Genomic DNA, 18,336 nt, shown 5'->3' with positions numbered 1-18,336 from the left:
TTTACAGATCACATAATTTGGGCGATCTTTTTCTATGTCAAAAAAGGACCAGGCTAGGCAAGGCTTAGAGGCCATGCGACCTGTTGATCCACCCCGAATAATGCTCAGAGGCAGATTGGTGGCTGAGGATGCAGTTGTAGACGTGCTACCAGTACTCCGACTCTGTCCAGGAAGGCGCAAGGTAACTTCGTCATCAGTTGCATCCTCCTCCACCACCTCTGTTGACCTCCTCGAGTGCCTGACTGTGGGTTGACAGTAGGTGGGATCTAGAACTTCATCATCAATTGTTGTGTTTGCACTCCCCTCCCCCTCAGACCGAGCCTCTTCTTGCCCTGACCGAATATTTAAGTTGTCATCCCAATCGGGTATCTGAGTCTCATCTTCATCAGTATGTTCCTCATTGTCTATAACCACAGGTGTTACAGTTTGTGACAAAGGGTCAACATTATGCTCCGAAACTTGGTCCTCACGGCCTGAATCAGAGTCACAAAGGTTCTGGGTATCACTGCAGACCATTTCCTGCTCTGTACTCACTGTAGCTTGGGAGCAGACCTCTGATTCCCAGGCTATAGTGTGACTGAACAGCTCTGCAGACTCAGCCATCTCAGTTCCACCATACTGTGCAGGGCTGATGGAGACTTCAGAGCTGGGATAAATCAAGTTTGATTGGGATGACAACTCAGAGGACTGGTGTTTTTTGGATGCGGTACTTGAAGTGGCTGAGAGGGCACTTGTTGGACCACTTGAGATCCATTCAAGCATTTTCCTTTTTTGCCCATCATCTACCTTTGTTCCTGTTGTTTGTGTCCGTAAAAAAGGGAGCACATCGGATTGTCCACGGTAAGTAGTAGACATCTTACTTTTGCTGGTAGATGGTCTATCTTCAGCAGATGATAATGGAGCTTTGCCACCTTCCTCACGGACAAAACCTTTTTTGCCTTTTCCACCACGCCTCTTCCCCTTTCCACCAGCATCTGTCATTTTGCCACTCATGTTGATTGCGACAAGATTGTGGACTGAAAATGTGGTAGTAAAAATTGAGAGGTGGTGTAGATTGCAGTGATGGTCTAGCTTTATTAACAGCAGAATAATAAAGAATAAATATCCCTGACAATGCAACTACGGCCCTTAAACTGGCAGCAAAAATTGCTAGTATAATGGCTTAGTTATCATGAGTTGGAGTGTGCAATGCAGGCAGAGGTGCTGCAAATGTCTTTGCACTAGTGGGACTATAGCAAAGTCCAATAGCCACGTTTAGGATGCCACTAGGTACACTGAGTGTTTGCTAGTATAATGGCTTAGTTATAATGAGTTGGAGGGTGCAATGCAGGCAGAGGTGCTGCAAATGTCTTTGCACTAGTGGGACTATAGCAAAGTCCAATAGCCACGTTTAGGATGCCACTAGGTACACTGAGTGTTTGCTAGTATAATGGCTTAGTTATAATGAATTGGAGTGTGCAATGCAGGCAGAGGTGCTCCAAATGTCATTGCACTAGTGGGACTATAGCAAAGTCCAATAGCCATGTTTAGGATGCCACTAGGTACACTGAGTGTTTGCTAGTATAATGGCTTAGTTATAATGAATTGGAGTGTGCAATGCAGGCAGAGGTGCTCCAAATGTCTTTGCACTAGTGAGACTATAGCAAAGTCCAATAGCCACGTTTAGGATGCCACTAGGTACACTGAGTGTTTGCTAGTATAATGGCTTAGTTATAATGAATTGGAGTGTGCAATGCAGGCAGAGGTGCTCCAAATGTCTTTGCACTAGTGGGACTATAGCAAAGTCCAATAGCCACGTTTAGGATGCCACTAGGTACACTGAGTGTTTGCTAGTATAATGGCTTAGTTATAATGAATTGGAGTGTGCAATGCAGGCAGAGGTGCTCCAAATGTCTTTGCACTAGTGGGACTATAGCAAAGTCCAATAGCCACGTTTAGGATGCCACTAGGTACACTGAGTGTTTGCTAGTATAATGGCTTAGTTATAATGAATTGGAGTGTGCAATGCAGGCAGAGGTGCTCCAAATGTCTTTGCACTAGTGGGACTATAGCAAAGTCCAATAGCCACGTTTAGGATGCCACTAGGTACACTGAGTGTTTGCTAGTATAATGGCTTAGTTATAATGAGTTGGAGTGTGCAGAGGACAGGAGGGTACAGTGCCAGGATTGTGGGGCTCTGGGTAGAGGAAAGGAAGCCTGCCTTTCTATTTCCTCCTAATAGGGAAATGCAGGGAGGAAATCCCTGACCTTTGCTACACAGACGCTGTCGCTGTTTTCAGGACCTGTCACCTATGGCTCTGACCCTACCGGTTTGAGCCCTTAAAAGGACTGATAGAAAGTGCTATCCCTATGCTGTCCAGCGCTGTGTATGGAGCGCATACAGCTGTATCGGCGATAGGACAAAGGACGGAGCTGCGACAGTGATGTCTGACACCAAAGACGCAGAAGAGATAATGGCGTCCTGGAGGAAAATGTCCGTTTTTATAATGCAGGGACATGTGACATGGACATCCTATCACACATGCCGTTGCTTCTCTGGCTTAAAGTCCACTTAGCTGTGTGTGTGTCTGGGATTGGCTGACATGCTGGCCCGCCCCACAAGACGCGCGCGCTTAGGGAAGGAAGACAAGGAAAAAAAAAAAAAATGGCCATTATACAAACAGCAGTGATCTGAAGGCGCTGTTCCCGCACACTATACACTGAAATGTCATAATAGTGTGATTCACAGAGTGAATTCACTTACACTTACTTACAGCGGAAACCAAGCTAGCAATTAGCTGTTTTTTTGCTGCTAGAACCGTTCTCGAACATTTCTAGAACTATCGAGCTTTTGCAAAAAGCTCGAGTTCTAGTTCGATCTAGAACAGGCCCCAAAATCACTCGAGCCTAGAACTGGAGAACCTCGAACCGCGAACCGCGCTCAACTCTAGTTATAACCTGTCAAAGTGACACTGGTCAGAAATAAAAAAATTGGCGAGGTCACGAAGGTAAAAACAGGCACTGGTGCAAAAAGGTTAAATCTATGAACAAATAAAAATGAAGAAAAGTTCAAACCACTCCCTTTTGCCTAAATAAAAATAAAGCAATACAAAAATTAAAAAAATCATATATTTGGTAAGACTACGTTCAATAATGCCCAATCTTTCAAAATATAAAAAAAGAAAACAATCTGATTGGTAAAGGGCGTAAAGAGAAAATAACTCAAAACACCAAACTTTAGGGGTTTTTTTGGGTCACTGCAACATTGCAATAAAATGCAATAAGCGGCAATCAAAACATCACATCTACCCAAAAAATGTATAATTAAAAACTTCTGCTCAGCACACAAAAATTGAGCCAACAAAAAACCTCAGATCCCAAAAAATGAGAATGCTACCATACATGTTTGGTATTTATGAACTCATAGCGACCTGCAGAATCATGCTGCTATTTAAATTTTACCAAATCATGAAGAAGGTAAATAAAAAATAGTGGAATTGAATTGGAATATTTTGTTTCTGTTTTCCAGTACAATATGTGGCAAAATTAATGCTACCATTAAAAGGTACATTTCGTCCCACAAAAAAAGTCTTCATATGGCTATATTGATGGAAAATTTAAAAAGTTATGACTCTTGGAATAAAAAGGGAACCTGACTGCACCTGCATATCGCCGCTCTTCTTGGCACATGGGTGTTTGTTCTGGGAAGATCAGAGCCCACGAGGGATCATATTTGCACATCTATGGACATTGGATACTGGATATTAATAAAATTGGGTTCCACTGAAAAATACTTGGAAGCCTCGTGAGGAACCCAACCATCCCTGGGGGAAACAAATTGAGGCGACTATATTTGAGACAAGCCAGTCTTTTCGGAAGGGCAAACCATAATAAGAGACACCAGCACTCCTGACATCAATACAGGTGGTCTGTCCATTGGGGTGATATCCTTAGATGCCATTTTGCATTTCTGTTTCTATGGAATATTTGGTGGCCTAAGATATAGATTCACTTCTGGATGGCCTTTTGGCCTTTTGTTACCAGACGTTTGGAATGATGGACCACATTCCATCCATGGGACTATTATTAGTGATGAGCGAGTATGCTTGTTACTACTCGGTACTCGCACGAGTATCACTGTACTCGGCCTACTCGGCGGGGACCGAGTAATCTCGCGATACTCGTGCTGTACTCGTGGTCTTCATCCCTGCATGTTGGCGCTCTTTTGAGAGCCAGTCCTCATGCAGGGATTGGCTGGCAGACCACTGCAATGCCACAGCCCTGTTAGTTGTGGAATTGCAGTGATTGGCCAGCCTGCACAGCGTGACCGAGCCTTTATACCGGCGGGCGCGCTGTGCTCTGTACACAGCCATCTCATATTCCCTGCTTTCCACGCCCACAGGCGCCTATGATTGGTTGCAGTGAGACACGCCCCCACGCTGAGAGACAGGTGTCTCACTGCACCCAATCACAGCAGCCGGTGGGCGTGTCTATACTGTGCAATAAAATAAATAAATAAATAATTAAAAAAAAACGGCGTGCGGTCCCCCACTATTTTAATACCTTGAATACCAGCCAGATAAAGCCATACGGCTGAAGGCTGGTATTCTCAGGATGGGGAGCTCCACGTTATAGGGAGCCCCCCAGCCTAACAATATCAGTCAGCAGCAGCCGCCCAGAATTGCCGCATACATTAGATGCGACAGTTCTGGGACTCTACCCGGCTCTTCCCGATTTACCCTAGTGCTTTGGCAAATCGGGGTAATAAGGAGTTAATGGCAGCCCATAGCTGCCACTAAATCCTAGATTAATCATGTCAGGCGTCTCCCCGAGAAACCTTCCATGATTAATCTGTAAATTACAGTTAAAAAACACACACACCTGAAAAAAATCCTTTATTAGAAATAAAAAACAATAACAAAGTCCCTCATCACCAATTTATTAACCCCGACAGTCCTCCAGCGTCGCATCCAGCTCTGCTACATTCAGGTGACAGGAGCTGCAGAATACACCGCCGCTTCTGTCAGCTTCACACAGCAACTGAGGTGAGTAGCGCGATCAGCTGCTGTCAGTCAGGTAACTCACGGCCACCGCTGGATCCAGCGGTGGCCGCGGGTAACCTCAGTGACAGCAGCTGATCGCTATACTCACCTCAGTTGCTGCATGGAGCTGACCGGAGCGGCAGTGAGTAGCGCGATCAGCTGAGCTGTCACTGAGGTTACCCGCGGCCACCGCTGCATCCAGGTAACCTCAGTGACAGCTCAGCTGATCGCTATACTCACCTCAGTTGCTGTGTGAAGCTGACCGGAGCGGCGGTGTATTCTGCAGCTCCTGTCACCTTCATGCAACACAGCTGGACGCGACGCTGGAGGTCCGTGGATTACGCCGGACGTGGAGGGTTTGTCGGGGTTAATAAATTGGTGATGAGGGACTTTGTTAGTGTTTTTTATTTCTAATAAAGGATTTTTCGTGTGTGTGTGTTTTTTAACTGTAATTTACATATTAATCATGGAAGGAATCTCGGGGAGACGCCTGACATGATTAATCTAGGATTTAGTGGCAGCTATGGGCTGCCAATAACTCCTTATTACCCCGATTTGCCAATGCACCAGGGCAAATCGGGAAGAGCCGGGTACAGTCCCAGAACTGTCGCATCTGCTGACTGATATTGTTAGGCTGGGGGGCTCCCCATAACGTGGAGCTCCCCATCCTGAGAATACCAGCCTTCAGCCGTATGGCTTTATCTGGCTGGTATTAAAATTGGGGGGACCGCACGCCATTTTTTTAAATTATTTAATTATTTATTTCACTGCACAGTATACACACACACACCGGCTGCTGTGTTTGGGTGCAGTGAGACACCTGTCACTCAGCGTGGGGGCGTGTCTCACTGCAACCAATCATAGGCGCCGAAAAGCAGGAAAGTAGGGAATACGAGATTGTTTAATGAGCGGCCGGCTTTTTCAAAAGAGGAAAAGCCTCCGGAGTTTAGTGAACAGCCGTGCAGCGCCGCGCCGGTGATCGGGGAACGGTAAGTAAGAGAGAGGGGGGAGAATGACCGACAGACTATGAGAGGGGGACAGACAAGACAGAGAGAGACCGACAGAGCGAGACCGACCGACGGGAGATAGAATGAAAAAAAAAATGACCAACATCGCTAGTAAAAAGCACAAAACGTGCGTTTTGGACATCGGAGTGCCACACAATGTTTTATGTAAAATCTTTCATGTATTAATCTCAAAAAGTAACATACACCAGCTCTTTCTCACTATTAGGTATGTGCCCTTAACATTTCCGCCATGAAAATTCATTTTGGTGTCATTTTGGAAGGTTTTCTGGTGAGTCCGTAAAAATGGCGTAAAACGCGGACAAAATTGTTCACAGCTGTGACTTTTGAGTGATAAATGCTTCAAGGGGTCTTCCCCATGCTGTTGCCATGTCATTTGAGCACTCTTCTGAGACTTTCGTGACATTTTTAGGGTTTCTACATGCTGCCGGGGGTCATTTCATAAAAATACTCGGGTCTCCCATAGGATAACATTGGGCTCGGTGCTCGGGCCGAGTACAGGAGTATCTTGGGATGCTCGGCCCGAGCCTCGAGCACCCGAGCTTTTTAGTACTCGCTCATCACTAACTATTATCCATCTACATGCATTTCTTGCTACAAAAAACTCTCTCTTTGAGACCCGTCTGTTAGCACCTGGATATATCTTTTGAGACATTATATATAGCGCTCTTTACACGCTACGATATATCTAACAATATGTCGTGGGGGTCAAGTCGTAAGTGACGCACATCCGCCATCGCTTGATATATCGTAGCGTGTGACAGCTATGTGCGACTGTGAACGAGCAAAAAAACTCACCTTATCGTTGCTCGTTGACATGTCACTCATTTTCTAAAAATCGAACGTCCGGTTGTTCATTGTTCCCGAGACAGCACACCTCGCTCCATGTGACACCCCGGGAACGATGAATTGCAGCTTACCTGCGTCCCGCCGGCAATACGGAAGGAAGGAGGTGGGCGGGATGTTTACGTTCCACTCATCTCTGCCCCTCCGCTTCTATTGGGCGGCCACTGAGTGACGTCCCTGTGATGCCGAACGTCCCTCCCCCTTCAGTAAGTGGATGTTCACCACCCACAGCGAAGTCGTTTGGAAGGTAAGTACGTGTGATGGGGTTACAACATTGTGCGACACAGGCAACAAATTGCCCATGCCGCACAAATGATGGGGCGGGTGGAATCGCAAATGAAATCGCACAATAAATTGTAACGTGGAAAACAGCCTTAACTCTAAGGACTACAAAGTCATAAATACAATGTCTTGGTAGTAGTTAATCTATCTACAATTTAACTTAGTGATGCTTAGGTTTCCACAGATGGGCTATATGGGAGTAGAATAATATTTCATACCATTTCATTCATAAGTAGAGTTGAGTGATGTTCGATGTTCAAGGTTCGCCAATTTCATGTTCGAGTATTTTGGGGGTGTTCGAGCTCGAACTCGAGCTTTTTGCTAAAGCTCGACAGTTCGAGTTAGGTTTGAGAACGGTTCGATAAACAAAAACGTGGCTTTTCACAGTAAGGCTATGTGCACACGTTGCTATCTGCATGCGTCCTGCATACCCACCACAATCCCTCTCTCTTTCCTACTCACCGATCACGGGCATCTTGCTGCACGGTTGTCACAAATCTGTGGCGTCTTTTCCTCTTTAGAAAATGGCTGCCGCTTCATTATTCAATCAGGTATTCCGTGCTTTCCCTGCCGACCGGCGCCCATGATTGGTTGCAGTCAAACACGCCCCCACAATGAGTGACAGCTGTCTCACTGCAACCAATCACAGCCGCCGGTGGGCGGGTCTATATCGTGATGTAAAAAAATAAATAAATAATAAAAAAAGAAAAAAAAATGCAGTTTCACCCATATTTGATACCAGCCAGGATAAAACCACACGGCTGGAGGCTGGTATTGTCAGGATGGAGAGCACCACATTATGGGGAGCCCACCACCCTAACAATATCACCCAGCAGCTGCCCAGAATTGCCGCATCCATTAGATGCGACAGTCCCGGGACTCCACCCAGCTCATCCCGAATTGCCCAGGTGCAGTGGCAATCGGGGTAATAATGAGTTTAATCATGCCAGGCGTCTCCCCGAGATACCTTCCATGATTAAACTGTAAGTGAAAGTAAAGAAACACACACGAAAAATCCTTTATTTGGAATAAAAGACAAAAAAAATCCTCTTTCACCATTTTATTAATCCCAAAACAACAATCCAGGTCCGGAGTAATCCACACGACACTGTCAGCTCTGCTAGCTCTGCTACATGAAGCTGACAGGGAGCGTTCTGTGTCCTCATGAAATAATTAAAAAAAAAGGGCTTCCCTATATTTTTGGTTCCCAGCCAGGTACAAATAGGCAGCTGGGGGTTGGGGGCAGCCCGTAGCTACCTCCTGTACCTGGCTAGCATACAAAACATGGTGAAGCCCACGTAATGTTTTTGGTGGGCAAAAAACTCCTGAATACAGTCTTGGATGGAGTATGATGAGCCTTGTAGTTCTGCAGCTGCTGTCTGTCTGTATGGAGGAGAGCAGACAGCAGCTGCAGAACTACAAGGCTCAGCATGCTCAATTCACTAGTGTATGCAGGAAAGCAAACAGCAGCTGCAGAATGACAAGTCTCAGCATGCTCCATTCATTAGTATATGCAGGAGAGCAGACAGCAGCTGCAGAACTACAAGACTCAGCATACTCCATCCAGGACTGTATGCAGGAGTTTTTTGCCCACCCAAAAAAATGACGTGGGCTTCGCCATATTTTTGTATGCTAGCCAGGCACAGCAGGCAGGTACGGCTGCCCCCAACCCCCAGCTGCCTATTTGTACCCGTCTCGGAAAAAAAAAATTAGGAAAGCCCTTTTTTTAATTACTTCATAAATTTCATGAAATAATTAAAAAAAAAATCGACATAAGCTTCGCCACATTTTTGTGTCCAGCCAAGTACAACTAGGCAGCTGGGGATTGGAATCTGCAGCACAGGTTGGCCTGAGCTTTCTGGGCCCTCTGCTGCGAATTGCAGTGCGCAGCCGCCCCAGAAAATGGCGCTTTCATAGAAGCGCCATCATCTGGCGCTGTATCCAACTCTTCCAGCTGCCCTGAAGCCGGGTGGCTTGCTGGGTAATAAAGAGTTAATACTAGCTTTGTTTTACTAGCTAGTATTAAGTCAGAGATTCTTAATGTCAGGCAAGTTTGACCCGGCCATTAAGAATCTCCAATAAAGGGTTAAAAAAAAAAGACACCACACAGAGAAAAAATACTTTAACATAAATAAATACAGACACATTAGAGACTCCATGTTTATTAATCCCTCTCATCCCTCCACGATCCATGGTCTTCTGTCTTCTTTCTCCTTCAACCCATGCAGCTCTGCTACATCAGACAGCACTGCATGGGAGGAAGGACACGGCTGCTCCCTGTGCACTGCATTCTATTCACTCAGTGAGTAGCAGAGGCTGCAGGCTGTAGGCGGTGACGTCACCGCTGACAGGCGGGTTGCTATAGCAACGGTGATCTCCGTTATTAATCAGCTGTGGCAGCTGGTGAATAATGGAATGGGAAAGCAGAATGCTGTGTCGACCATGTGCCAGAGCATTTCGCTGGTATACAGAGATGCTGGAACGATCACCGCGTACCGGAGAGTGCAATGACAGGACCCAGCATGACGTCATAGCCATGTGACCAGTTTGTAGGCAATGAGATAATAGACACGTGACTGGTTACATGCTAAAAAAAAATCGACATAAGCTTCGCCACATTTTTGTGTCCAGCCAAGTACAACTAGGCAGCTGGGGATTGGAATCCGCAGCACAGGTTGGCCTGAGCTTTCTGGGCCCTCTGCTGCGAATTGCAGTGCGCAGCCGCCCCAGAAAATGGCGCTTTCATAGAAGCGCCATCATCTGGCGCTGTATCCAACTCTTCCAGCTGCCCTGAAGCCGGGTGGCTTGCTGGGTAATAAAGAGTTAATACTAGCTTTGTTTTACTAGCTAGTATTAAGTCAGAGATTCTTAATGTCAGGCAAGTTTGACCCGGCCATTAAGAATCTCCAATAAAGGGTTAAAAAAAAAAGACACCACACAGAGAAAAAATACTTTAACAGAAATAAATACAGACACATTAGAGACTCCATGTTTATTAATCCCTCTCATCCCTCCACGATCCATGGTCTTCTGTCTTCTTTCTCCTTCAACCCATGCAGCTCTGCTACATCAGACAGCGCTGCATGGGAGGAAGGACACGGCTGCTCCCTGTGCACTGCATTCTATTCACTCAGTGAGTAGCAGAGGCTGCAGGCTGTAGGCGGTGACATCACCGCTGACAGGCGGGTTGCTATAGCAACGGTGATCTCCGTTATTGATCAGCTGTGGCAGCTGGTGAATAATGGAATGGGAAAGCAGAATGCTGTGTCGACCATGTGCCAGAGCATTTCGCTGGTATACAGAGATGCTGGAACGATCACCGCGTACCGGAGAGTGCAATGACAGGACCCAGCATGACGTCATAGCCATGTGACCAGTTTGTAGGCAATGAGATAATAGACACGTGACTGGTTACATGCTAAAAAAAAATCGACATAAGCTTCGCCACATTTTTGTGTCCAGCCAAGTACAACTAGGCAGCTGGGGATTGGAATCCGCAGCACAGGTTGGCCTGAGCTTTCTGGGCCCTCTGCTGCAAATTGCAGTGCGCAGCCGCCCCAGAAAATGGCGCTTTCATAGAAGCGCCATCATCTGGCGCTGTATCCAACTCTTCCAGCTGCCCTGAAGCCGGGTGGCTTGCTGGGTAATAAAGAGTTAATACTAGCTTTGTTTTACTAGCTAGTATTAAGTCAGAGATTCTTAATGTCAGGCAAGTTTGACCCGGCCATTAAGAATCTCCAATAAAGGGTTAAAAAAAAAAGACACCACACAGAGAAAAAATACTTTAACAGAAATAAATACAGACACATTAGAGACTCCATGTTTATTAATCCCTCTCATCCCTCCACGATCCATGGTCTTCTGTCTTCTTTCTCCTTCAACCCATGCAGCTCTGCTACATCAGACAGCGCTGCATGGGAGGAAGGACACGGCTGCTCCCTGTGCACTGCATTCTATTCACTCAGTGAGTAGCAGAGGCTGCAGGCTGTAGGCGGTGACGTCACCGCTGACAGGCGGGTTGCTATAGCAACGGTGATCTCCGTTATTGATCAGCTGTGGCAGCTGGTGAATAATGGAATGGGAAAGCAGAATGCTGTGTCGACCATGTGCCAGAGCATTTCGCTGGTATACAGAGATGCTGGAACGATCACCGCGTACCGGAGAGTGCAATGACAGGACCCAGCATGACGTCATAGCCATGTGACCAGTTTGTAGGCAATGAGATAATAGACACGTGACTGGTTACATGCTTTTTTTGACGTCACGGAAGGTCCTATCATCAGTGCTAGTTACCGGGAGGACGCAGCGATTATCGGAAGGAAAAGCAGCAGGAGACAGAGTGCAGGACGCATTGCGGGGACCTGTAAGTGTTATGGCAATGTTTATTAACTGTATGTGTACATTTATAATGTGTTTTTATATGTTTGTGTTTGCCTCCCATTGTTTTTAATGGGTTCAAGAGGTTCGTCGAACGGTTCGCTGAACCGAACTCGAACACGACCTCCTTTCGACGAACCGAACTCGAACCTTTAGAGGCTGGCTCATCTCTATTCATAAGGACCATTATTGGTCATATGATATTTTTATTCACTTTCTGTAGGGGTGGATAGGCATACATCTTTCTCCCACCCAATTTCTCCCCCCCTCCAACCTCCCCTTTTTTCACCTATTGTATTTATAGCTTGGTTCATCTAGACCCCTCTATTTGGGTACGTTAGATGAATAGGATCTTTAACACTAGAAGTCCCAGTGAGGGGTCATTCAACATTTCTACCTTTGGAACCCAGAGACGGGTCGAATGACCTGAAGGATTTTAGCTAACATCCTTTATTGAGGTGGATCAACACAATGGTCCCCTGCAGATTCCTCAGGCAATGACCACATTTACAAATGAAAGGATGCTAACTGGAGCCATCAGAGTTGTCAGTTGTCAGTATGGACTAAGGGTCATTTGACCCTTTTTCAGGACTTCAGGGGGGAGCTCGAAATTTCTGGGACTTCTAGTGTTAAAGGGTAAGAATAGGGAAAGTCGTCGTGGAGCGGGGAGGCGAAAATAACATCAGTGCCATTTCCGCTGGTAGGCAGGAGCTACTAGAAAGGAGATATTAAGGAGAGAAAAATTGATTTTTTTCTGTTTCTATGTCTACTAACATTATCTAAGGATTGTTAAATAGATATATTCTATGAGCACTTTGTGAATTTCACTTGGATGTATGTGTTTACAATTTTAAAATCTATAATTAAAAAATATATTTTAGATTTGGAGTAAATACCCCTTCTTTATGTTTGATGACGTTTTGATAAGATATTTATCATATTGATAATAGTTGGAATAAAGAAAAGAAAAAAAAAAGAAAATCACCAGGTGATGAAGGGGCTTAATCTATAAATAGTTTAGGGTTTGCAAAGATTTATTTACTTTAGTTTTGTGCCTGAAATGAGAAGCATATGTCACTGAAATGTGCATCATACACCTGTACTAATATATTTAGTGAAGAGAAGAATGCATAATTTTTACCGTTAGACCCTGCACTTTGGATCACTTCTCAAACCAAAAGTGGGTTATTTTTCTACCTATTATGCCATTTCAAAACCAATTCCACAGTTTTTTAGAGAAAGCGGGTCTGAAGCATAAACAGGTGTTGGCTCCAAGCAGCACTTTGCAAGTTCATCATAAACATCAACATTAGTGATGAGCGAGTACTAAAAAGCTCGGGTGCTCGAAGCTCGGGCCGAGCCTCCCAAGATACTCGTGTACTCGGCCCGAGCACCGAGCCCAATGTTATCCTATGGGAGACCCGAGTATTTTTGTGAAATGACCCCCCGGCAGCATGTAGAAACCCTAAAAATGTCACAAAAGTCTCAGAAGAGTGCTCAAATGACATGGCATCAGCATGGGGAAGACCCCTTGAAGCATTTATCACTCAAAAGTCACAGCTGTGAACAATTTTGTCCAAGTTTTACGCCATTTTTACGGACTCACCAGAAAACCTTCCAAAATGACACCAAAATGAATTTTCATGGCGGAAATGTTAAGGGCACATACCCAATAGTGAGATAGAGCTGGTGTATGTTACTTTTTGAGATTAATACATGAAAGATTTTACATGAAAACATTGTGTGGCACTCCGATGTCCAAAACGCACGTTTTGTGCTTTTTACTAGCGATGTCGGTCATTTTTTTTTTTTTATTCTATCTCCCTCAGTCCGTCGGTCTGTCTCTCTCTGTCTTGTCTGTCCCCCTCTCACAGTCTGTCGGTCAGTTCCCCCCCTCTCTCTTACTTACCGTTCCCCGATCACTGCCGCGGCGCTGCACAGCTGTTCAAACTCCGGTGGCTTTTCCTCTTTTGAAAAAGCCGGCCGCTCATTAATCAATCTCCTATTCCCTGCTTTCCTGCTTTTCGGCGCCTATGATTGGTTGCAGTGAGACACGCTCCCACACTGAGTGACAGCTGTCTCACTGCACCCAATCACAGCAGCCGGTGTGTGTATACTGTGCAGTGAAATAAATAATTAAATAATTAAAAAAAACGGCGTGCGGTCCCCCCAATTTTAATACCAGCCAGATAAAGCCATACGGCTGAAGGCTGGTATTCTCAGGATGGGGAGCTCCACGTTATGGGGAGCCCCCCACCCTAACAATATCAGTCAGCAGCCGCCCAGAATTGCCGCATACATTAGATGCGACAGTTCTGGGGCTGTACCCGGCTCTTCCCGATTTACCCTAGTGCGTTGGCAAATCGGGGTAATAAGGAGTTAATGGCAGCCCATAGCTGCCACTAAATCCTAGATTAATCATGTCAGGTGTCTCCCCGAGATTCCTTCCATGATTAATCTGTAAATTACAGTTAAAAAACACACACACCCGAAAAATCCTTTATTAGAAATAAAAAACACTAACAAAGTCCCTCATTACCAATTTATTAACCCCGACAAACCCTCCATGTCCGGCGTACTCCACAGTCCTCCAGCGTCGCGTCCAGCTCTGCTGCATGGAAGTGACAGGAGCTGCAGAATACACCGCCGCTCCGGTCACCTCCACGCAGCTAATGAGATGAGTATAGCGATCAGCTGAGCTGTCACTGAGGTTACCTGGATCCAGCGGTGGATGCAGCGGTGGCCGCGGGTAACCTCAGTGACAGCTCAGCTGATCGCGCTACTCACCGCCGCTCCAGTCAGCTCCATGCACCAACTGAGGTGAGTATAGCGATCAGCTGCTGTCACTGAGGTTAATCGCGGCCACCGCTGGATCCAGCGGTGGTCGGGAGTTACCTGACTGACAGCAGCTGATCGCGCTACTCCCTTCATTAGCTGCGTGGAGGTGACCGGAGCGGCGGTGTCTTCTGCAGCTCCTGTCACTTCCATGCAGCAGAGCTGGACGCGACGCCGGAGTCCGTGGAGTACGCCGGACATGGAGGGTTTGTCGGGGTTAATAAATTGGTAATGAGGGACTTTGTTAGTGTTTTTTATTTCTAATAAAGGATTTTTCGGGTGTGTGTGTTTTTTAACTGTAATTTACAGATTAATCATGGAAGGAATCTCGGGGAGACGCCTGACATGATTAATCTAGGATTTAGTGGCAGCTATGGGCTGCCATTAACTCCTTATTACCCCGATTTGCCAACGCACTAGGGTAAATCGGGAAGAGCCGGGTACAGCCCCAGAACTGTCGCATATAATGTATGCGGCAATTCTGGGCAGCTGCTGACTGATATTGTTAGGGTGGGGGGCTCCCCATAACGTGGAGCTCCCCATCCTGAGAATACCAGCCTTCAGCTGTATGGCTTTATCTGGCTGGTATTAAAATTGGGGGGACCGCACGCCGTTTTTTTAAATTATTTATTTATTTATTTTACTGCACAGTATAGACCCGCCCACCGGCTGCTGTGATTGGGTGCAGTGTGACACCTGTCACTCAGCGTGGGGGCGTGTCTCACTGCAACCAATCATAGGCGCCTGTGGGCGTGGAAAGCAGGGAATATGAGATGGCTGTGTACAGAGCACAGCGCGCCGGCCGGTATAAAGGCTCGGTCACGCTGTGCAGGCCGGCCAATCACTGCAATTCCACAACTAACAGGGCTGTGGCATTGCAGTGGTCTGCCAGCCAATCCCTGCATGAGGGCTGGCTCTCAAAAGAGCGCCAACATGCAGGGATGAAGACCACGAGTAAAGCACGAGTATTGCAAAATTACTCGGTATCCGCCGAGTAGCCCGAGTACAGTGATACTCGTGCGAGTACCGAGTAGTAACAAGCATACTCGCTCATCACTAATCAACATGTGAAAGAATTGCCCTCTCCTGTTTTTTCCACTTTGTGCATGAATATTAATTTGGGGAGAGTATTGTTTTGCTTTTAAGAATCAAATTACCTGTTTTGTACAAGAATAGCGTTGTTTTTATTTCATTTTGTAATAATCTTTTGCACATTTCATAGTATTAAGGGGTGAATCTCTGGGAAATTATTAAGAGTGAGCACATTCCTCAGTTATGATATTTTGTTTTTGAAAAATTGGTGACGAAAGACAGTTTGAGTTTAAATTGATGATCAAGTCAATATGGTTATCATCAGCCTGTGTAATCTGTCCAAATTCTGACTCATTCTGTTAAGGATCTATTTTTAAAATGAAAAATAAATTTTATTGTTTTTCAAAATTATCTGCTTTACATTGTTATTATATACTGTAATACTTAACAAAAAACCTGTTGCAAAGTTTTTGCCACCCTGTTTCCAGTGATATATCATTTACTCGTCTATTTACTGTTTTTGTAATATAACTGTTTAATCAGCAGGTGTTTATTATCGGATGCCTAGTAAACCTGCTGCCATGTACTCAATCATATTCATGAGCTCTGTATAACCATGCCTCATCACTGATTGCTAGCTTTTCACAGAAAGATTTCAATCCCTGTGGTGGGCATGATTTTACAGAGCTCAACATTAAGAAAACTGATAGATCTACAGCAGATAAAACAGTAATTATAATAAAAAATGACAGTTTACAGCTCAGTAAGTGACACATCACTGGATTCAAGGTTACTCTTTGTACAATATGCTGCTTTCAGATGGTGTCGCAAAAATATGGTGACAGATTCCCTTTAAGAGTGTAACATCACAAATTTTTGAGGCATGAAAACCATATGCAAATTTAAAAAAACAAGGAAAGAAGAAAGGAGCATATCCAGGACTAAAATCCAAACTCTTTAATTTAATCATATAAAAAATCCATTTGCTGCAGGTATTCAGAAATCTGATCCGTTTTGCACATTTTACAAGATCAAAACGTGTCAGTCTCTGAATGTCTGCAGCAGTCCTGGATACGCCCCTTTCTTCGTTTCTTGTTTTTCATATACATTCGTCAGCCAGACAGGTGGGGCATTGGACGAAGGTGAGCAGAATTGGATTTGCTGCACTGCAAGTCATAGTATGCTGTTTTTCATATATGGAAATTTAAAATTGTCCTAATTTCCGTTAAAGTAGTTAGAAAACAATTGTAAGTTGGTTGTGTCATACTGCTATACTGTTAAACTGTCCCCTATATAAAGATACAGGTAAAATATATCTTTGTACCATGTTAGCCAGTAGAGATAAAAAGTGATTAAAAGAACTGAGAGCCCTCAGTCTTCCCTATATAAAGAACATTCCTCCCAGTGCTAAAAGGTTTGAATTAGTTTTCCTATATAGATAACACATTTCTCAATATACCCTGTACAGCTTATCTAGTGAGGGGGAAAATTCTTCCTCTAATGAGCAGCATTATAATTGGTGGTAATTGAAACCTCCTATAAAGCACCCCTCCAGCGTCTTTTTTTTTTACAGTGCTAGAGTGGCACTTTAAATTGAAGTCCCCAGCCCCGGCAATATACTTTCTGTGATGGGGTCCTTCTCCCATATCACACGATCAACAGAGCAAGAGATGGCTGCACAATCCAAAGAGCATTTATTCCAAGCAAGTCAAATGGTCCATAACATAATCCACAAAACAGAGGGTAATATTAGTCCAGTAACACAAATATAGTCCAGTAAGCGATAAATGTCCAGGTCTCTCTGAGAAGTCCCAGCTTCTCCTAGAGGTTCAATCCTTCTCACTTCAAGTTCTCCAAACTGACTGCCTGACTCTCCCAGGTAAGCAGAGAGTTTACAGTAGGAGGACTCTAGGCCCACCTCCTCCCACACCCAGGGATGGAAGCGCCTTAAGAGGCTATAACCTTGCACTATAGGGGGTGATTACTTACAAACAATACAATGTACACAGAAGAAGTAGAAATAATGGACAGTGAACCAAGCTTAAAATAGGAATCTGTACAGCAAGATACACCTCCCCTATATCCCACCATCACACTTCCCAAATGTTTTTTTCACCCTTTTTCAGCGCCACTCCCTTTCTGTGGTGTCATCTTGTACCTATAACTTCTGACTGGACGGAAGTTAGAATTTACATCACAAGCACTCTGTTTCATTCTATGAGAGCCAGAAGAATGCTGTCAAAGAGTTGTATTGAGTTATGACCTCCGGCATGCTTCGTGAAATGCTGGAGCAGCCGAGCAGGTCACATATCGCTGGAGACTGATGGGAGCGACCCTGGAAAAAAATGAAAACAGAGGCAGGTAACTATAAGACAGGGGCTGGAGAGACTTAGATTTATATCACTCCAGCAGGGAAATAAAAAAAACGCTGAAGTTGTGGTAAGTCAAACTGGGCAAAAATTATTTGAAAATTATGTCATGTTCAAAACATGTCTTACCTTGAATCTGAATAAATAAATGTTTATATTATATGACAATGGAAGAAACCAAACTAAACCTGCTTATGCTATGCAGATTAAAAAGTACAATTACAACACACCAAGTATAGTTTTTAACCCAGGTGAGATTTTCCATACCGTTCAACATTTGTACATAATCTTTAACTTTTTCACAGCCAGGGGTTTTGCACTCAGCAAAAATCTACATTTTAACGTGAAACTATATGATTTATTTTCTGAATATAGACACTTGGCACATTGTCAAAATGCCACTCAATTCTTAACATAAGCACACTCCTTCGAGCAACTTTGCATCAAAATGAAATTTGTGTAAAAAGAATGCATTAAAATTTTATATTAATGTCAAAGTGTGAGGCAAACAAAAAGCTATATATACCAAATCTGCTTAAAATAAAATAG

Source organism: Anomaloglossus baeobatrachus, chromosome 2 (genome assembly GCF_048569485.1).
Source record: "Anomaloglossus baeobatrachus isolate aAnoBae1 chromosome 2, aAnoBae1.hap1, whole genome shotgun sequence".
In the NCBI taxonomy this organism is placed as follows: domain Eukaryota; kingdom Metazoa; phylum Chordata; class Amphibia; order Anura; family Aromobatidae; genus Anomaloglossus; species Anomaloglossus baeobatrachus.
Note: the sequence above shows the minus strand (reverse complement) of the source record.